The sequence below is a fragment of the Amblyomma americanum genome, chromosome 4, assembly GCF_052857255.1.
Source record: "Amblyomma americanum isolate KBUSLIRL-KWMA chromosome 4, ASM5285725v1, whole genome shotgun sequence".
Classification (NCBI taxonomy): Eukaryota; Metazoa; Arthropoda; class Arachnida; order Ixodida; family Ixodidae; genus Amblyomma; species Amblyomma americanum.
This window is the reverse complement of record NC_135500.1, coordinates 20524648-20543493: the sequence shown is the minus strand read 5'-3', so window position 1 is coordinate 20543493 and position 18846 is coordinate 20524648. Positions and strand designations below refer to the sequence as shown.

Sequence of the window (18846 nt, the reverse complement as noted above, 5' to 3'; positions counted from 1 at the left end):
ACAGGATTTAATTCACGACGATTCGGCTGGAGGACTAGCCTTTTTCTAGTGTAGTACAGCGTTTCAAACACGCAGCTTTTATGGAGCGTGCGCGAGGTACAAAGTTACAGCAAAGCACGAGATCAAAAAACTAGGGGGGGGGGGGGGGGGAAAGAGACCAGGAAGAACAATATTTTTTTTTACAAAGGAAGAGAGAGTCGGGAGAATTCCCTCTCTTCCTTTGTAAAAAAAGTATTGTTCTTCCTGGTCTCTTCCCCCATCCCCCCCCCTAGTTTTTTGAACTCGTGCTTTGCTGTAACTTTGTACCTCGCGCACGCTCTATAAAAGCTGTGTGTTTCAAAAGCTGTACCACACTCTAAAAGGCTGGTCCTCCAGCCGAAACGTCGTGAATTAAATCCTGTTTTGTTTCTTCAATTTTTCCTGATTTTATATTATATTGACCAAATCAGCTGCCAGAAATCACGTTTGGTATATATATATATATATATATATATATATATATATATATATATATATATATTATGGGGCCATGGAGCTATCGAACAGCCTAAAATTACAGCAGGTATATGTACATATTGTGGGGGGATTCACGCGAATCCCCTGTCCCATAAAACGGCCGCGCCTAATTATCACGCGATGTTATGCGCGCGCCGTTCGGGAGGTTTGCGAGGGAGGGCATTCACGCCACCCCCGCTTCCTTTCGCGCCCTCGCAGCGACACCGCCGCGGAGACTCCCTTTTGCCCCTCTTAGCACGGAGAGACCTCCACTCCACATCCCGGGAAAAGGCGCGGTCGCGCGGTTCTCCTGTGGCCCGCTTGTCTTCTGGCGGGAGCCGCGCACACGCGCGGACGCAGATCTGCCACGGAGACCACTGCCGTTATCGCCCGGCCACCGTGTGTGAACTGACCGCCGCGGGCCGTGAGCGAGGAGCCACGCGAGGTAAGCGGAAACTTCCTCCCCCACCATTTTGTGTGCGTTCACCCCTTTTGTGCATTTCACCCCCGTACGCGAGCGGAACACTCCCTCGTTGCGGCGGTTGCATTCTTGTTTGCTGCTAATTCTATTGCTCGGCAGCAATAAACGCTCATCCGAGTAGAATACTCGTGTTTGTCCCCTCTGGCCCGAACCCGCCGTGGATGCGACTTACTGCACCGCGGGTTGGGGGTCACAGCTCTGACTGCTAGGGCTAGCACGCCGGTGCTAGAGAGCGACAACTGCTTCTAGCCCTTTGATCGTTATTACATGAATAACCCCCATATTCTTGGCGCCCAACGTGGGGCCCGAGGTGTGACAAACCGAGTGCCTGTGTGACCGACTGCCGACGCACAGGCTAGCCATGGCGGCCAGCGGGATTGACTTCCAGTCCCTGCTGTGGTTTTCCGATAGAGGCTGACGCTAGCCCCCGCGATCTAATATCGTTTGAGCCGAGCGGTGATTCACACGACACACTGGCTCAGACGAGCGGCCACGCTAGGCACTTCTCGCCAAGCGCTATGCCACCAGGTACGGACAGCACGGCGCAACCTGCGCAGCCTTGCTCATCCCACGCGGCCCCTCAGCCAGAACTTCCTGGCCAGGCCAAACCCCAAGAAGCTGTGCTGCGCAACGCTTTGCGCCTCATAGAGATCTTCACGGGTATCGTGCAGAACAACCTGCAAACACCCGCTCCAGTGGCAAGACCTAGGCTACGGGTGGACCTTCCCAGCTACGGCGCTATCGTGATCTTGTAAGTGCCAACGAGTACCCAGATTGCGTGCTGACCTACCAGCAGGCGACGGGGCTTACCGATGGCGAGGTTTTGGCGCGTGTCGTGCCAGCCTCACTGACTGATCAGGCTACCCGCTGGTTCCGCCTTAATGGCCACCGGTCACGCACAATGGAGGAATTCCGAGCGAGGTTTCGCGAGGAGTTCTTGCCCGCAGATTACGATCGTCGTCTGCGGCGCGAGTTGGAGCTGCGTACTCAGCATCCGGACGAATCCCTGCTTGAGTACGTGAGGGCGATGGACGAACTTCCCCTCAGCTCCAACGGCGAGAAGGCAGAGCGTGTAACGCGGTAAGCTCACCCTACCTTCGCTGCCTACCTAAGAGGCGTGCAGTTCAGGGACTTAGACGAACTCGCCTCGGGTGCCAAGCGCATACAGGCGGACATACTCGCCTCCCCCGCGTATCGGCCACCACCGCCAGCGTCACAGGCACTTGAGCCGCGATGCGCCTGGAGCGGATACACTTCTCGCATTCCTTTCCGGGGTGCCGAAACGGTTGCATTCAGTGACGGGCAACTGAGAAACGGTTGGGAATTGTCTGACAAAGCTCTCGACCCGTACACGTATGCTATGCGGGCAGCACACGCTGCACCTGGCCAAGGTACGCAGAATCGGGACCGACATGCCGACCCAAGGACCGGGAATGCAGACGCCCCGTGAACCGAGAATACGCGCTTTCGGGAAACGAACGAAGGCGCCGGTGAGCAACGCTGCACAGCCGGCGGCGTCAACAGCGGTACGCTGTGAGTCACACGAACTTCTAGCCCCGCTGGCTTGTCGTTTGGAACCACCCAGCGACACGCCAGTCCCGCTTATGAGCTTACAGTTGCTCGACGTAAGTTCACGGCTTTCCTAGACACAGGAGCGAGCGCATCGCTGTTTGGCGACGAGGTAGGCGAGCATCTCCGTCGGAACGGTCTTCAAATGCGAGCGAGCAACCTCACGTTCCCATTAGCCAGCGGCACAGCCCACGCGAGCGGTTCCGCGCGGCCTGTGGTGCGGTGGGAGAAACGAGACGCCAGCCCTTCGCTCACCTCTCCGGCCTATCGGTTCCAATTATTCTTGGTAGAGACTTCCTCGCCAAGACGGGCATTGTTATTGACGTCTGCAACGGAGGATATAGGGTGCGACCATGTGGCACCCTGAAACCTTACGTTAAACCTCCAAATGCGTCAGAAGCACATTCGCTTTCCAATGCTACGCGCGCAGACATACGCAACGATCGCCAGAAAAATCCCGTCAAAACGCCTTCGGCCGAGCGGCCATACCAGCCGGTCAACCGCGCCGAGAGGAAAAACGAGGAAGGGAACCCCTCCCTTCCCGTGCGACCCCCTGTTCCCCCGGCGGTGGCACTCTGCGCTGCGGCGGCATGCAGGCCTTCCCACCCGCTCCTGAACAACTCAGGCGGTTTGTCGGGAGGAAAAAGCGCGCTTGCCTCTGCTCCTCAACGAATACGACGCTGTATTCACGGAGCGGCCTGGCTGCACTACGCTCGCTGGTTAGGCACAAAATTGAGACAGGCGACGCGACGCCGTTCCGTGGAAGTGCAATTTTCGGCCGGTCAGCTTGGCTAAGAGGAAAGCGCTCGGTGACGCTCTGGACGAACTTCTCGACACAGGCGTTGTGGAACGTTCAAACAGCCCCTAGGGGTTTCCAGTGCTGCTGGCGCCCAAAAGGATGGAACTACCCGCCTTTGTGTGGACTATCGACGCCTGAACGAGGTGGCAGGGAAGGAGGCATACCCACTTCCAAGCATTCCCTCGATCGTGTCTAATGTTGGTGGAGCGAAGTACTTCACTACGCTCGATGCCAGCAGAGAATATTTTCAGGTGGAGATGACTCCCAGTGACCGAGAGAAAACAGCTTTCACTTGTCACAGGGGACTTTTCCAGTTTACCCAAATGCCTTGCGGCCTGGTCGGAGCGCCCGCGACGTACCAGCGTCTGATGGACCGTGTCCTAGGCGATGCAAGGTGGCACCACGCTCTTGCTTACCTGGATGACATTGTGGTCTATTCGGCAACCTTTGATCAACACTTACGTCCTCTCAGGGACGTTCTGGAAAGGCTGAGGTCAGCGGGAATCACTCTGAACCCGAACAAGACCCAGATAGCGGCGAACCGAATAACACTGTTGGGGTTCACGCTAGACAAAGGACGCCTTTTGCCGTGCGAGGACAAGCTGCGGGCTATATTACAGTTCCCGTCGCCGGCAGACATAGGTGTACTGTGACGCTTTCTGGGGCTGGTGAACCTTTATCGCCAGTTTATCCCAGATTGCGCAGCTCTGCAAGCCCCCTTAACGGCATTGTTGAGGAAAGGTGTGAAGTGGCATTGGGGACCCGTGCAAGAGGTGGCACTACGCCATCTCACTTGCGCGCTCGCGGAAACCACAGAGCTGAGGCTGCCTGACCTGAACAGGGAATTTGTGATCCACACGGACGCTTGTGGCCCGGGCTTAGGAGCAGTCCTGCTTCAAGAGCACGAAGGTAGCCTGAGACCGGTGGCGTTCGCTAGCCGATCATTACCTCTCGCAGAGAGAAACTATTCCGTGACTGAAAAGGAATGTCTCGCGATTATCTTCGCTCTTCGGAAGTTCGACTATTACGTCGACGGAGTCGCCTTCGTGATTGAGACTGATCACATGGCACTCACGTGGCTGAGGCGCCTAGGCGAGCCGAGCGGACGCCTAGCGCGATGGGCGCTACTCCTCCAGCGTTACGACTTTACCGTGCGCTACAGGAGGGGTAAAAACAACGTGGCCCTTTGATGGCGTGGGAAGTAACAACACTGCCCACTCCGCCGCGCCCGACAGCCGGAGCAGCGCGACTGCCGCGAAGCTCGCCCAACGCCCCGAGGGAGGGGACCACCCGCCTTCCCAGGGCAAAGCGTGAACCACTTGGAATTCGTCAGTTCAGTGGTGAGCGTTTTCAGCAGAAAGGAGCTGCTGGAGGCACGGCGGGAGGATCCATTTTGTCGAAAAGTGTTCGACGGGCTCAGGGATCCAGCGGCGCGGCCGCGGCGCACATGGAGGCAACTGGTATTGTTGTCCGTGCGGGGCGCTCAAACACAGCTGGTAATGCTGTGAGCGCGATGGATTCCTATCTGCTCGACTCCGATGGCATCCTGCTGAGATATATCCCCTCCGCGAAGGATACACACGAGTCCTTCAAGGTGGTGATACCACGGTGATACCGCGATACGTGATGAGAGAAGCACTTTTACGCTACTTTCATGACACGTGCATCTCTGGGCATGCGAGTGGCCCTAAGACTTACCTCAAGATATGCCGCCTCGCTACCTGGCCTGGCATGAAGCGCGATGCGATTCGCTACGCCCGCTCGTGCGACGTGTGCCAAAGGGTCAAGCCGCGTGGTGGACGCACACCCGGGCTTATGCAGCCGATTTAAAGCCTGGGTCCTTGGCATATTGCTGCTTGTGACGTCATGGGACCTTACCCCACGACTCCCAGTGGAAACCACTTCCTGCTCGTTGTCACAGACCATTTAAGCAAATGGGTGGAACTGTTCCCACTTCGAAAGCTCTCGGCACGCGTAATCATAGGGAAGCTGATCGAGGTGTTCACACGATTCGGCTAGCCCGGGCAGTTGATAACGGACAATGCATCGTACTTCACTGCCAAACTCTTTGTGGACTCCTGTGCGGCCCTTGGCATTAAGCACAGGAGAACAACCACGTATCATGCCCAAGCGAATCCCACGGAACGCGTGAACCGCAACATCAAGCACATGCCCGTTGCATTTGCGAGGAAGCACAGCGACTGGGACACCTGTCTCCCCGAGATTGGGTTTGCTCTCAGGTCGACCGTGAACCGCTCGACTGGGTACACACCTGCCGCTCTCGACCTTGGCAGGGAGCTGACGAACCCGGTAGAACTTACTCTCCAGGTTCGCAGCAACACCCCGATTGCTTCGTCGGCACGCGCCGACTACGCGACCGGGCTGTGCACGAGGATGACGGAGGCTTTACACAAAGCCCGCCGGAATCTGAGCACTGCTCGAGCCCAGCAGAAGGCGCAGTATGATCGCTCTCACCGAGAAATTCACTACAAACCGGGCGTAGGGTTCGGCGCGCTGTCGCATCTTTTTGTACATCTGTTGCGAATATTCCGCGAGAGGGCCGTGACCTAGGCTGCACGTTCGGTTTTGTTTTATTTTGTTTTGCTTTGGTGCACGCCGTTAGAAGGGGACTCATGCCTTTTTTGTTAGTCTCCCCATTCGTCCTTGCGGTTTTCTTCGCCGCTCCGGACGGCGGGGCTATCTGCCGGCCTCGACCTTGGACCCCTGTCCCCTTGGCGAAGGATTGCGAGACCACCTAGGGAGGAACTCGGGGGTAAGGGAAAATGCTGACATCAGTTCTGAGCTTTCCTATTCGTCAAAACTGATGAGCCGCATTTAGCAGTTTATTTTTACGTGTGGAAAGGGGCGCGGTCATCTTCGGGGTGTACCCGCGAAGGGAGCCGCGCCCGTGTGCTTTTTGCTCTAGCTACTCCTAGCTGGCGGCTCTCGGGCTGGCCGAGGGCGGATGGAGTGACCGTGGAGAGCTAGTGCAGGGCGCGCCAGTTTGACTGTTGGGACGTGGTGTCCCTCGCCTCTGTGCAGGCGGTCGGCTAGGCCAGCCGCGGATAGTTGTGGCCGTATACTGACGTTTGTTTGTACCCATCTGTAAATGGCCTGTATAAAAGTTCGTTTCTCACTAATTCGCTTCGCCTGCAAGTCATATCATCGAGAAGCCTTCAAGCCGTGCATCCAGTTTCTGGAAATCACCGGACCAACACTACCGGCAAACCTTTACTGGCGCAGTCGACAGTACTGGTGCTCTGCAGCGGCCCCGAGGAACGGACGAAGACATCCACGGAGAGAACGACGAAGTTCGGCATCCAAGGCGAGATACCAAAAGGACGACAGGCTACGGGGGTACGAAGGTGCGAACCGCATCGGGCGTGAAACGCCGAAGACAAGGCAACAGACACAGAGTAGTATCCCTGAGCAACGGTGGCAGTTGGAGGATTGAAGCGGACACGGCCTTCAGCGGACAGAAAACGGCATGCCAGAGTAAAGGCGGCAGCTAGCGGCTTCAGTCGGCACCTGGTCCGAGGTCGCCGCCATTCCTGCCCGAAAAGGGGATCCTGAGCGCAGCTCCTAGTGAGTTCCCTGGTTCCTTCGTTTTCTTAGCGGTCACTGTTTGACTAAGGCTTGCGTAGTTGATGATAACCCGATTTGGTCATCTTAACCCCGACAAGGCATCTACGATGGACAGCGGTAGTGACAGTGGTGACAGGGGGGACGGCGGAGACAAGGGCAGCAACGAGGCGTCGGGGTCACGGCATGGCCAAAACATTGAGAAAGAGTTGGAATTCTATGAAAAAAAGATAAGAGCCTTAGAGCTCGAGATGCAAATCATGCGTGCTCGAAGCCAGAATGCGGCGCCTTCCGAGGACGGGCGGTTGAGACAGTACGCTAAGCTACTCGCCGGCGCGTTCCCCAAATTGCCGGCAGACGGTCAAGCACCCGTCTGGTTTGAGTCAGTGGAATGCTCGCTTGTGGCTTACAACGTGCCGAAGGAACATTGGGCGCAGTTTGTGTTCCCGGTGCTGGCTGAGCGGGTAGCCTACTTATCGACACGGTTCACCGCAGAGCAGCACAGGGACTATTACAAGTTGAAGGCGGTGGTCCTAGACGAGTTGAAATTTTAGCCGCAGAGTATCAAAGGCAGTTTTCTGGGGCCACCAAGCGCCGCGAAGAAACCTGGAAGGCTTTTGTCACACGCGTCCAGAGTTACTTAAGGGCACAGGGTAAGGTAAAATTAGAAAAAAAATCGTTTTTTTTTCTTTTGGAATTTTAGAAGTTCAATTCTTTCTACACATGTTCCATGATCGCACTTTCCTCAGAAAGCCATATTTACGGCTGAAAAACGCTTTTCCCGAAACCAAGTAGTGAGCGGCCACGCCCCCTTTCAGGATTAACGTCAATTTTTTCAACCAAAAAGTCCACCACCTGATTTCAAAACTTGTCTAAAATCAGCTACATATAAAAAATTGTCTGGCAACTATTGTACAGCTCCTCTTTTTTAGCCAAGACAATCCTGAGACGCTTTGCACGTTTTTTCCACGTTTCTGCAACCTTCATGCAGCTGCGTCCGAGTGCTATCCCTTTCGATCAGTATTGTAAATTGTGCCGGTGTTGGTTGCTGCTGATAAGTTGAGATGCCCAGGGCAAAGAAGGCCTTCGTCAGGCGTGAATTTCACGGCAACCGCTACGCTCATTGTGAAAAAGCAAAAGGATGTCCACGACCGAATGAGATCCCGAACGCCGAACGCGCCAGCTCCTCGACATCGAAGCTTTCAAGATTTTCTCTGTGCTTCCAGGAAGAGGATGTGCTGCAGAGCAGCAGCCAATATGCCTTAATGGACATGGGCGGCATTTGTGCCGCAATTACACAGATTTGTGTGTGCAGAGAGTGCGGTGGAAGTGTTGAGCTCATCGAAATTGTGACAAAACGGGTAGGTGTTGCAAGCGTTTACAGTTTGAACTGTGAAGTGTGTAGTGCCGCACAACGATTTGAGACGTCGAAGAAAACTACTTCTGGCCTCTATGAAGCCAACCTCAGGTTAGTGTATGCCTTGAGGTCCATTGGTAAGGGAATGGCTGCAGGAAATATACTCTGTGCTATGCTAAACCTTCCTAAGCTGCCAACAAAGTTTGCGAAATACAATCAAGAGCTTCTAGGTCACAACGAAGCTGCTCCTCAGGAGTCGATGAAAAGGGCAACTGACGAAGCTGTGCAGCTGAATGAGGGGGATAAAGACATCGCAGTTGCTCTTGATGGAAGCTGGCAGAAGCGAGGCCATACTTCCAATAACGGTGTGATGACCCCCATAATGCGCAGGTCCACACGGGACGGAGAGGCAAAGAGACACCGTATGGCTCAGTTTAAACAAACAGGTATATTCAATAATTACACATGAATAATATTATACATCAGAGGCTGGGGCGTCCGAGCTTACGTGCCGACGACTTCATGGGGGCGATGGAGTGGCTCCGGAGTTGGGCTCGAGCGGTTGCTGGCAGAAGCTGCACGCCGTCGGGCTTCCGCGCTGAAGGCCCTCTTGGCGAACGATGTCGTCCTGAGCGTGCCTCTTCCGTACTGCTTCTCGATTTTTATATCCTCTTCTCCACACTCCCTAGGGTGAGGACGCCCACGCCGGAGGGGAAGGAGGGGGGGGATAGGGCTTTCACTTGGGCGCACAAACATACCACCGCACTTATTGTCTCGCCCCCCTCACGTGTTGAGTCCGAGGGAAAGAATGTTGTCTTCGCGGTAGCGCATAGCGTCGGCTGTGGTACGGCGCGCTCTGGCCCGCTGACAGTTCCCTTGTCCTGGAATGTGCCCGGGAGGGCCGCACCTGGAACGGCCACGCAAATTGGGGAGGATAAAGCCTGTTTCCCCGCGGCGGCGGCGGCGGGTCCGGTTGGGTCCGGTTGGGCTTAAACCCCTTTCGTTCTGGTTGTCACTCTCAACGAGCATGGAATGTACCTCGTAGCCCAGCACACACAAGGAATGTACCTCGTAGCACACAAGGAATGTCACACTCGCTCACCCTCCAGAAGAATGTTCTCCGAACATTTGAGTCCCTGCAGCTCCCCTTGTCTTTCTGAATCGCCTCGCACAGTGCGTCCGACAAAACACTTTTCGCTGCACTCAACACCACTGCACAACACCATATGCCTCCGCTGTCATAACTGGCGTCTCCAGGGGCAGCACTGATCTTCTTTTAAAGATAAACATGAAACTCAGCACCCAAGCCTCTCCTTTCTAGTCCAAACTGGAAGAAATAAATTTACCACAGTTACAAAGGAGCTCCCACTTCTAGCACGATCACGGCACAGACAAAAATATAGATAACGAAAGGAAGTAGGGCAGGTTCTGCATGCGCTCCGCATGCTCCCCTGTGAAGGTGTTACTTAATGACAGAAAGGTTTAACTACCAACTCCGATAACTTAACACATACGCATATAGCAATGTTATGAGCTGTGGCATTACACAATTCTAACCAGTTCAAAACTCCGCTCTGTTTACACCATTAGTCCGACTTAGCTTTCCGATTTCGCAGCGGATATCGGCCTTCATGAGTCATACTAAGTAAGTCTGTGACCCTTTGTCTGCTTTGGGACTCGCGAGGGCTCGTGGCAGGAGCCTCTCCTGGCGTTATCTGCGCGGCAACCTCGCGCGCTTCTTCTTCTAGCAATGCATGAAGTAAATCCGGTGGCATTCTGGCCGTCACCTCTGGCGCCTGCCGAACAAATGCAGGAGAGGGCGTTTCTTGCGAACTATCTGCGCGCTCCGCTTCACTTCTGTCCCCATCAAAATCCGCGCTTTCCCTTTCCTCATTTCGTGAATACTGAACCGGTGCCGACTTGAGGCGATTTGCGTGTATCCTTATCAAGCGCCGGCTCACGTCTCGGACTCTGAAGTTTACCGGAGAAAGCTTCTCGACAACCTCGCACGGCCCTCTCCACTTCGTCTGGAACTTACGAGCTAGCCCAATCTGCCTTTGGCAGTTTTCAATGTACACGCTGTCCCCCACATTAGACGGCGCGTCTCTAGCACTGCGATCGTGCACCTCCTTCCTGCGCTTCGCCGCTTTCTTTAAGGCCTCCTTTGCGATGTCCCTCGCCACTTGCAAGCGCGATTCTAGCTCCACCTTATAGTCGTCCAGTGAAGCGTATGGGACACGACGGGGGCCCTCTGGCACTTCACTAGGCTGGTCCGGGTCTCGGCCGTAGAGAAGAAAGAATGGCGATTCGCCCGTGCTCTCGTGTGCTGCGGAATTGTAGGCAAACATTGCATACGGGAGCCACAAGTCCCAGTCCCGCTGGTCGCGCGAAACAAAATGCGACAGGAACCCGGCCACGGTTTGGTTCAGTCGCTCCACCGCGCCGTTGCAAGCCGGATGGTACGGTGTTGTCTGCTTCTTAGCGATCTTAAGCAGCTCGCAAACTCTCCTCATTAGCTGCGACACGAAGTTCGTTCCCCGATCTGTCAAGAGTTGCCTCGGGGGTCCATGTCGGAGCACGATCTGTTCGACAAATGCTCTTGCAACCGTGTCTGCCTTCTGATCTGGGAGTGCTACCGCTTCCGCGTATTTTGAAAGGTGATCGACAAACACTAAAATGTACTTGTTTCCGGAAGTGGTCGTGGGCAATGGGCCCATTATGTCCATACCTGTCCGCTCGAAGGGAGCCGAAACCTCAGGGAACGGCTGAATTGGAGCTGGTCTTCGTCCCTTGGGTGTTTTTCTTTCGAGACAGGAACGACACTTCGCACAGTAGTCTCTAACATCCTGTCGCATGCCACTCCAAAAGTACAAACGCTCCACACGCCTGCGTGTCTTCGCTACGCCAAAATGACCGGCGCATGGCGCATCGTGAAACGCGCGAAGAACCCTTTCTGTCCACGACCGAGGTATGACGACTCTCTCCCAAGCGGGTTTCTCTGGTCTCCCTTTCCTGGTTGGCCTCGTGCGCCGACACAGGGTGCCGTCTTTGCCAATGAAATAACCTAGCTGTTCGGGGTGAGACGGTGCGCCCTCTAAGCTTTCCATTATTCGCTTCAGGTCAGGATCTTTGCACTGCTCTGTGCGTAATTCGGCGGGGTCGACTACGGGGACAAACTCATCTATAGCTGCCACGGCAGCTGTGCGGCTGAGTGCATCAGCATTCAGATGCGTCTTTCCTGACTTGTGCTCAACTTCAAAGCAGTATTCCTGCAGGTGTAGATTCCATCTAGCGAGTCGCGAGCTAGGGTCCCTGACACTCATCACCCATTTCAGAGGATGGCAGTCTGTGACTAGCTTGAATTTGCGGCTGTAAAGGTAGCATCTGAAGTGCTTTACTGCCCAGACAACGGCGAGGCACTCCCTTTCCGTAGCTCCGTACTTTTGCTCTGCGGGGCTCAGCTGTCGGCTAGCAAAAGCAACGGGATGTTCTTTGCCCTCGATAACCTGAGAGAGCACGGCACCAACTGCGAACTTTGACGCATCTGTGGCCATAACGAAGGGCAAATTAAAATCCGGGTGGCGCAACAGCGGTGCACTCATTAGCTTCCTTTTCAGGGCCCCAAAAGCATTCTCCGCGTTTTCGTCCCAGCGAAAGGCGACATAAAGGCGACATTTTTGGCTGTTAAGGCGGTGAGCGGCTTAGCGAGCTTGGCGAACTCCTCTATGTGCCTTCGGTAGTAACCGATCAGGCCGAGAAACTGCCGGACCTGGCGGACGCTAGTCGTGGATGGAAAATCTGAGACACACCTTAGTTTCTCAGGGTCCGGTCGCACGCCGTCAGCTGAAACAACGTGCCCGAGGTATTTCACCTCGTTTTTGAGGAATTGGCACTTAGAGGGCTTCAGCTTGAGACCCGCTCCTCTTAGTCGCACCAAAACCTGCTCAATATCGCGCAAATGGTTCTCAAAACTGTCACTGTATATGATAATGTCATCCATATACACGAAGCACAGCCTCCTCCCCAGAAGACCTGCCAGGATAACATCAGCGGTTCTCTGCCAGACAGCAGGGCTGTTGGCCAGACCCATCGGCATTCTTTTCCATTCATAGTGCCCTGTGGGCGTGTTGAATGCCGTTTTCTCGGCATCTGCCGGATCCATTGCTATCTGCCAGAATCCCGCCGCCATGTCCACTACCGTGAAGTACCTGGCAGAGCCCAGCTGAGAAAGCGTCTCCTGTATATTGGTGATGGGGTATGGATCGATGCGAGTTACGGCATTTAGTTTGAGGTAGTCCACTACCAATCGATACGAGCCATCTGGCTTTTCCACCAATACTGCTGGTGCTCCCCAGGGTGACTTTGAGTGTTCGACAATGTCGCGATCAATCAGGTCCTGCACCTGCCGCTCCATCTCCTCACGTTGGGAGTAAGGAATCCTGTACGCACGCTGGTAAACGGGCGATGAAGTGCCGGTTTCTATCCTGTGCTTTATAACGCCACAGCAGCCCAAATCCAGGTTGGACGCGGCGAATACCTCCGAGTAGTCGTTCAGCAAACCAGCCAGAGCCTCCCTCTCCCTGGATTTTACGTGAGAAAGATCGAACGACACCTTTGGAGCAGCCGAAGGACTAGCATGCTCTACAGTTGCAAGTACCGTATCGGTGGGCTCACGTTTCTCTATCGCAGAGGTGAAGAAAGCCAATGTTTTGTTCTTGGGAAGGCTCAGTGGCTGCTGGCTACAGTTAACCACCCGTAGGGGCACTCTGTGGGCGTCATTAACTGTCACGAGGCACGCGGCTGCCTTCAGGCCATTGCTGAGAGAGTCGACCGGCTCAAGCACTCCCACGGCGCCGCTCTCTACATCTGAAGGCACAAACGCGTACAAAATGTGCTCCGACCAAGGAAGGACGACCGCCTCATCGACCAGCCTGACGGCAACCCGCGAATATACCTTCTCCAATGATCCCACTGTTTGACGGGTGTCAATATCGGTAATGCGAATCTCAGCCTCTCTCCTGTTCAAAAACGGAACTTTTGATCCGCCCGCATTAACCTCTTCGTCAGAGAATGAGACTACTACCTTCCCTTTTCTCAAAAAATCCTGCCCTAATATACCTGACACTCCGTTTGGCAGAGACACCGTGTCCGGGCATACGTAGCAGGGGTGCTCCAATGCAATTCCGCCGAGAGAGAAGTGTAACCGGTAGAGTCCACTTATGCCAAGAGGATCCCCCGTTATGCCTACAAATTTGGTTGTCATACCACCAGACGCTTCCAACACCTCGCGGTCCCCCTTCCTTTGAAGCGTGTTAAAACTGCTCTCCTTAAGCAATGTCACCTTTGACCCCGTATCTATCAACAATTCCATACAACAACCATTTAACTTGCAACGCACAACAGGGCATGCCTCGTCGGCCACACAAACTACCACCACCTCATCATCTACTGCTCCCTCCCCACGCTCCTCAGGCTGGGGAGGACTATCTAGTTTTTTGTCTCGGTATCTGGAGCCCCGCTGTAGGCTTGCTTAGGGCGTGTCTCGCCTGCTTCTCTTTGTGGCTCCCCACGGCGCACGTTTTGGCAGAACCTGGCGATGTGTCCGCGACCCTGGCAAGCGAAGCATACGATTTCTTCGAAATCTCGCATACCGCGCCTGTAGCTTTGTGGCGGTCTCCGGTTTCCAGCGAATGAGCGCTGTTGAGCGCGCGCTTCAACCTGGCGTTCTACCTGCTGAGATAGCAGCTGTTCTAAGCGATCTAATCGCTCTGTCAAGAGAGCAACCTCAGGGTTGAGCACCGCTCTCTCTATGACGCGTACTCTCGCTGCGGCTGTCGTTAACGCCTCATTTCGTTCCTCATCCAATGCGGCCTCCACGGCTTGGTCGAAATTGCTCGGCTTGCGCGAGAGCACGAACCGGCGCACGGGGTCTTGCAGACCAGCCACGAACAAAGCGGTTATTTCCTCTTTAAGTATATCCTCCGCGTATTTCTTCTTAAGCTGGTCTCCTTCCTCCTCCCTGCTTAACGTATCGCGCGCTAAGCGCTGAAGCCGCGACGCAAACGTTCGCACGTCCTCCCCTACCATCTGTCCGGCGTCAAGGAACCTCTGTACTCGCACGTGACGTGGTTCAGTGTCAAAATGCTCAAACGCGAGCTTCTTAAATTCCGCAAATGATTTTGTGGATTTTACTTTTTCGTCTCGCCATGCAAAATCATGAGCAGCTCCTGCCATCTTACACCTCGCCATTCCCAGCATTTGAGCATCGGACCATCCCCCCATTTTCCCAATCTCTTCTAGCATGGAAAAGAAATCGCAGATTGGAACCCCTGTCTTATCTCCCGTAAACGTCGGAATGACGCTTCCTAATGCCAGCATGCTTGCTCCGAGCGACGGCTGTGGAGTGGGAGCTCCCTCAGATAAAGACATTTTTTTTTTCAAGCCCTCCGGTGCCTCAAGCCTCTCAGATGGGGGTAAAAGTCCCACAATCAGTCCCGTGATTCCCTTTTGATTACAATTTTGAAGTCATGAATGTCGCAGCATTCAGAGGACATTTGCTTCTGAGACCCCACTTCTGACACCAGTGTGATGACCCCCATAATGCGCAGGTCCACACGGGACGGAGAGGCAAAGAGACACCGTATGGCTCAGTTTAAACAAACAGGTATATTCAATAATTACCCATGATTAAGATTATACATCAGAGGCTGGGGCGTCCGAGCTTACGTGCCGACGACTTCCTGGGGGCGATGGAGTGGCTCCGGAGTTGGGCTCGAGCGGTTGCTGGCAGAAGCTGCACGCCGTCGGGCTTCCGCGCTGAAGGCCCTCTTGGCGAACGATGTCGTCCTGAGCGTGCCTCTTCCGTACTGCTTCTCGATTTTTATATCCTCTTCTCCACACTCCCTAGGGTGAGGACGCCCACGCCGGAGGGGAAGGAGGGGGGGGCTAGGGCTTTCACTTGGGCGCACAAACATACCACCGCACTTATTGTCTCGCCCCCCTCACGTGTTGAGTCCGAGGGAAAGAATGTTGTCTTCGCGGTAGCGCATAGCGTCGGCTGTGGTACAGCGCGCTCTGGCCCGCTGACAGTTCCCTTGTCCTGGAATGTGCCCGGGAGGGCCGCACCTGGAACGGCCACGCAAATTGGGGAGGATAAAGCCTGTTTCCCCGCGGCGGCGGTGGCGGGTCCGGTTGGGTCCGGTTGGGCTTAAACCCCTTTCGTTCTGGTTGTCACTCTCAACGAGCATGGAATGTACCTCGTAGCCCACACAAGGAATGTACCTCGTAGCACACACAAGGAATGTACCTCGTAGCACACAAGGAATGTCACAACGGCATATTCTCTGCGACCAGTGTAGACTCTGGGAAAGTGCTGGATGTGGAGGTTTTGTCTAAACGTTGTCCAAAGTGCAGCATCAAGGGTACAAACAGTGACCCCCTTCATAGAGAGGTGTGCCAAAGCAACTACCAAGGCACCAGCGGTGGAATGGAAGTCGCAGGAGCACTGAAAATTTTCGGCAGGAGTGAGGAGCTTCACGGCGTTCGATACGTCAAATACCTTGGGGATGGTGACAGCAAGGCTTTTATGGCTGTGAAGGCACAAATGCCATATGGTGATTCCGTTGAAATATCCAAGGTTGAGTGCATAGGGCACGTGCAAAAAAGGATGGGCACAAGGTTACGAAGGCTAAAAAAGGAAACAAAGCAGGAAAACTCTCTGATGGAAAGAGCCTCTCGGGCCGAGGCCGACTGACTGATGCAGTAATAGACAAGCTTCAGACGTACTATGGTTTGGCCATCAGAAGAAATGTAGGAAACCTGGATGAAATGCGAAAGGCCGTTTGGGCAACCTTCTTCCACTTATCGGCCACAGACGATGACCCATGCCATGGACTTTGCCCAAAGGGACCTGATACGTGGTGTGCCTTCAACAGAAGTCAGTCAGAGGGCAAGCCATTTTTCCACAAGGAGAGTTTGCCTGCATCTGTCTTGGAGGCTATCAAACCCATTTATAGGGAGCTATCGAAGGCTGAGCTCCTAGAGAAGTGCCTGCATGGGCGAACTCAAAATGCAAATGAGTCGTTCAACCATGTTGTTTGGGAACGCGCCAAAGAATGTGTTCGTTAGGCTTCGGACCCTACGGATGGCAACACTGGATGCTGTTCTTTCATTTAATGATGGTAGCATCGCACGGGCCAACGTTTTGAAGGCGTGCGGATTGAACCCAGGGAGCAACACCATCAAGTGGCTGAGGGAAGCTGACCATAAGCGCATGTACTTTGCGGACCGAGCAACACGACAGCTTACAAAAGAGGCCCGACAGTCAAAACGACAAGCCGAAAAGCGAAAAAATGACGGCGACAGTGACTACGAAGCAGGGGGCTATTAAACCAATTACTATGGAGGCGTTTCTGCGAATAAATAATGGTTTTTCACATCTTTTTCTCTTTACGCTCTATTATCTCAAAACAGTGTTTTTTCTTACAAAGGTACCATTATTTTTTTTTATTTGTTGCTTAGACGTTTGCCTAAGAAGGGGCTGAGGCTAAAGGCACAATGTTGCCTGACAGGGCCTCAGCCCCCTACTACATGACAAACAAACATACAAATTACAAATTATAACAGTCCGGCGGGCCGGTAAAAAAAAGTAGGCCAGATGTAAGCGTTATACAGAGGAAAATACATACGGAAAAAAAAATAGACAGAAGCGCGTGACAAAAATTTGCATAATAAATGTACGATGAGTATATAAATAAGAAACAAGGACCAAGACATACATGAAACACTACATCAAATAACAAAGTTCTACTTAAGGCTTGTTCTAGCCTACTGAAAAACAAGACATTATGTACATATAAACACAAAAAAAGAGTACAGAGAGGCGAACACAGAATCAGTAAAAAAAAAGAAGAAAAAATAGACCACAACTTGCTCGCATAAGAAATTTTAGCGATTGCTATAGGTGACATCGCTGCAGAGAAGAGCTCCCTTACATTCGTTTTTGAAAGTGGAGAAGGGTTTACTGTAATTAATATTTATATCTCTTCTATTGAGAATTCTGATAACTTGAAAAGAAAGTGCTTGACGACCATAATTTGTCCTTATCCTCGGCATCTCTATTTTCGGGTCTCTGATAGCGTACAAGTTTATTCTGTCTGCGGATGTGACATACAAGCGATTTTTATGTATCCATTGGAGCAACTTAAAGTAGTATACCTTGTCTGCCCTCAGCATATTGTACTTTAAAAAAAGTGGATGCGTTCTTAGTTCCCTATTTTCGCCATGATAATTTTCGCATATGCGTAACACTTTCTTCTGTAAAGTAATTAATTTTTTGTAATTAGTTTCAGTTGTCGTACCCCAGACTAAAATACCATAACTAATTCTAGAATAGAATAGAGAATAATATAATGTCTGCTTCATCCAAGATGGAATCAAGTGCTGGATTCTGTAAAGACAACCAATGATCCGTGATAAATCAGACTTAAGGCAACTAACATGCGCGTTCCAGGACAGATCACTGCTGAACCATACACCCAAGAATTTTTGCTCAGTGACCTCCTCCAATAGGCTACCTTCATATCTGATGCTAATAGGGTTCTGATCCCTAACGCTTGTCGGTTTAAAAATTACGTATTTAGATTTTGTTGTGTTTAGAGTAATGCGATTGGCTTGTAGCCACCTGGAAACTTTTAATAAGTAATCATTGACAGATTTTTCAAGGCATGTTTTTGTTGTTCCTGTAAAAAATATATTCGTGTCGTCAGCATACATGATTAACTGGGGGAATCCTGGTATCATAGTTATATCATTCACATATATAAGAAAGAGTAAAGGCCCCAAAATTGATCCTTGAGGGACGCCATGTTCTATCTTCATTTTACTCGAAGTGCGATCGTTTCAAGACCGTTTCATGCCTTTCAAGACAGACGGCTGATTTTTTTTGCAATCATCTATATAAGTGTTGCCAACTACTCAACTAGAATTAAGCAATTTCACTGAGCAGTTATTCTGTTATGAATTTTGAAATGCGCAAAGAAAGGCCAGATTTGTGTACTACCGGAAAAAATTTTATTAAAAATCGAATTTCAACAGATTTCAAATATTCTAGTTCAGTAAAAAGAGCATAAAATTTGGCAAACAATGATATATGTATTATTAGGCTACTTTTATTAGTTAGTGAGAAACATGTACCTCAACATGGCCTAAAATGCATGGGAAGTATAGGGCTTACCCTGTGCCCTTAAACTTTTATTTAAAGTCACGATGCTAGTCGTCTTTTGACGGATTATTGAAGCTACTGGTTGCCGACCAGGTCAAGGCGGGGCTACCAGAAGAAGCACATAAATATGTCAAGCTGCGCGAGGGTGAGAAATGGCTGAATGCGGATGAGATAGCTGCACTGCTACAGACATTCGAGGAAGCCGCCGGGAAGGGAAGCGCTCAGAGGAAAGCCGACAACTTTAAAGGTTTGTCACGCCCCCATAACCGAGAACTGAAGCCCCACCTACGCAGAAGCATGGAGCAGAGCGAGGGGACAGAATAACCGCAGTCAGGCCAGGA

The 18846-nt window shown here is 52.6% G+C and overlaps 1 protein-coding gene across 14 annotated transcripts in view; it reads right to left on the bottom strand.

The window, feature by feature from the left end:
* LOC144127822 (rifampicin phosphotransferase-like) overlaps positions 1-18846 on the bottom strand; it is a 685750-nt gene that overhangs the window by 273868 nt on the left and 393036 nt on the right. The gene's annotated exons all lie outside the window — the stretch shown is intronic.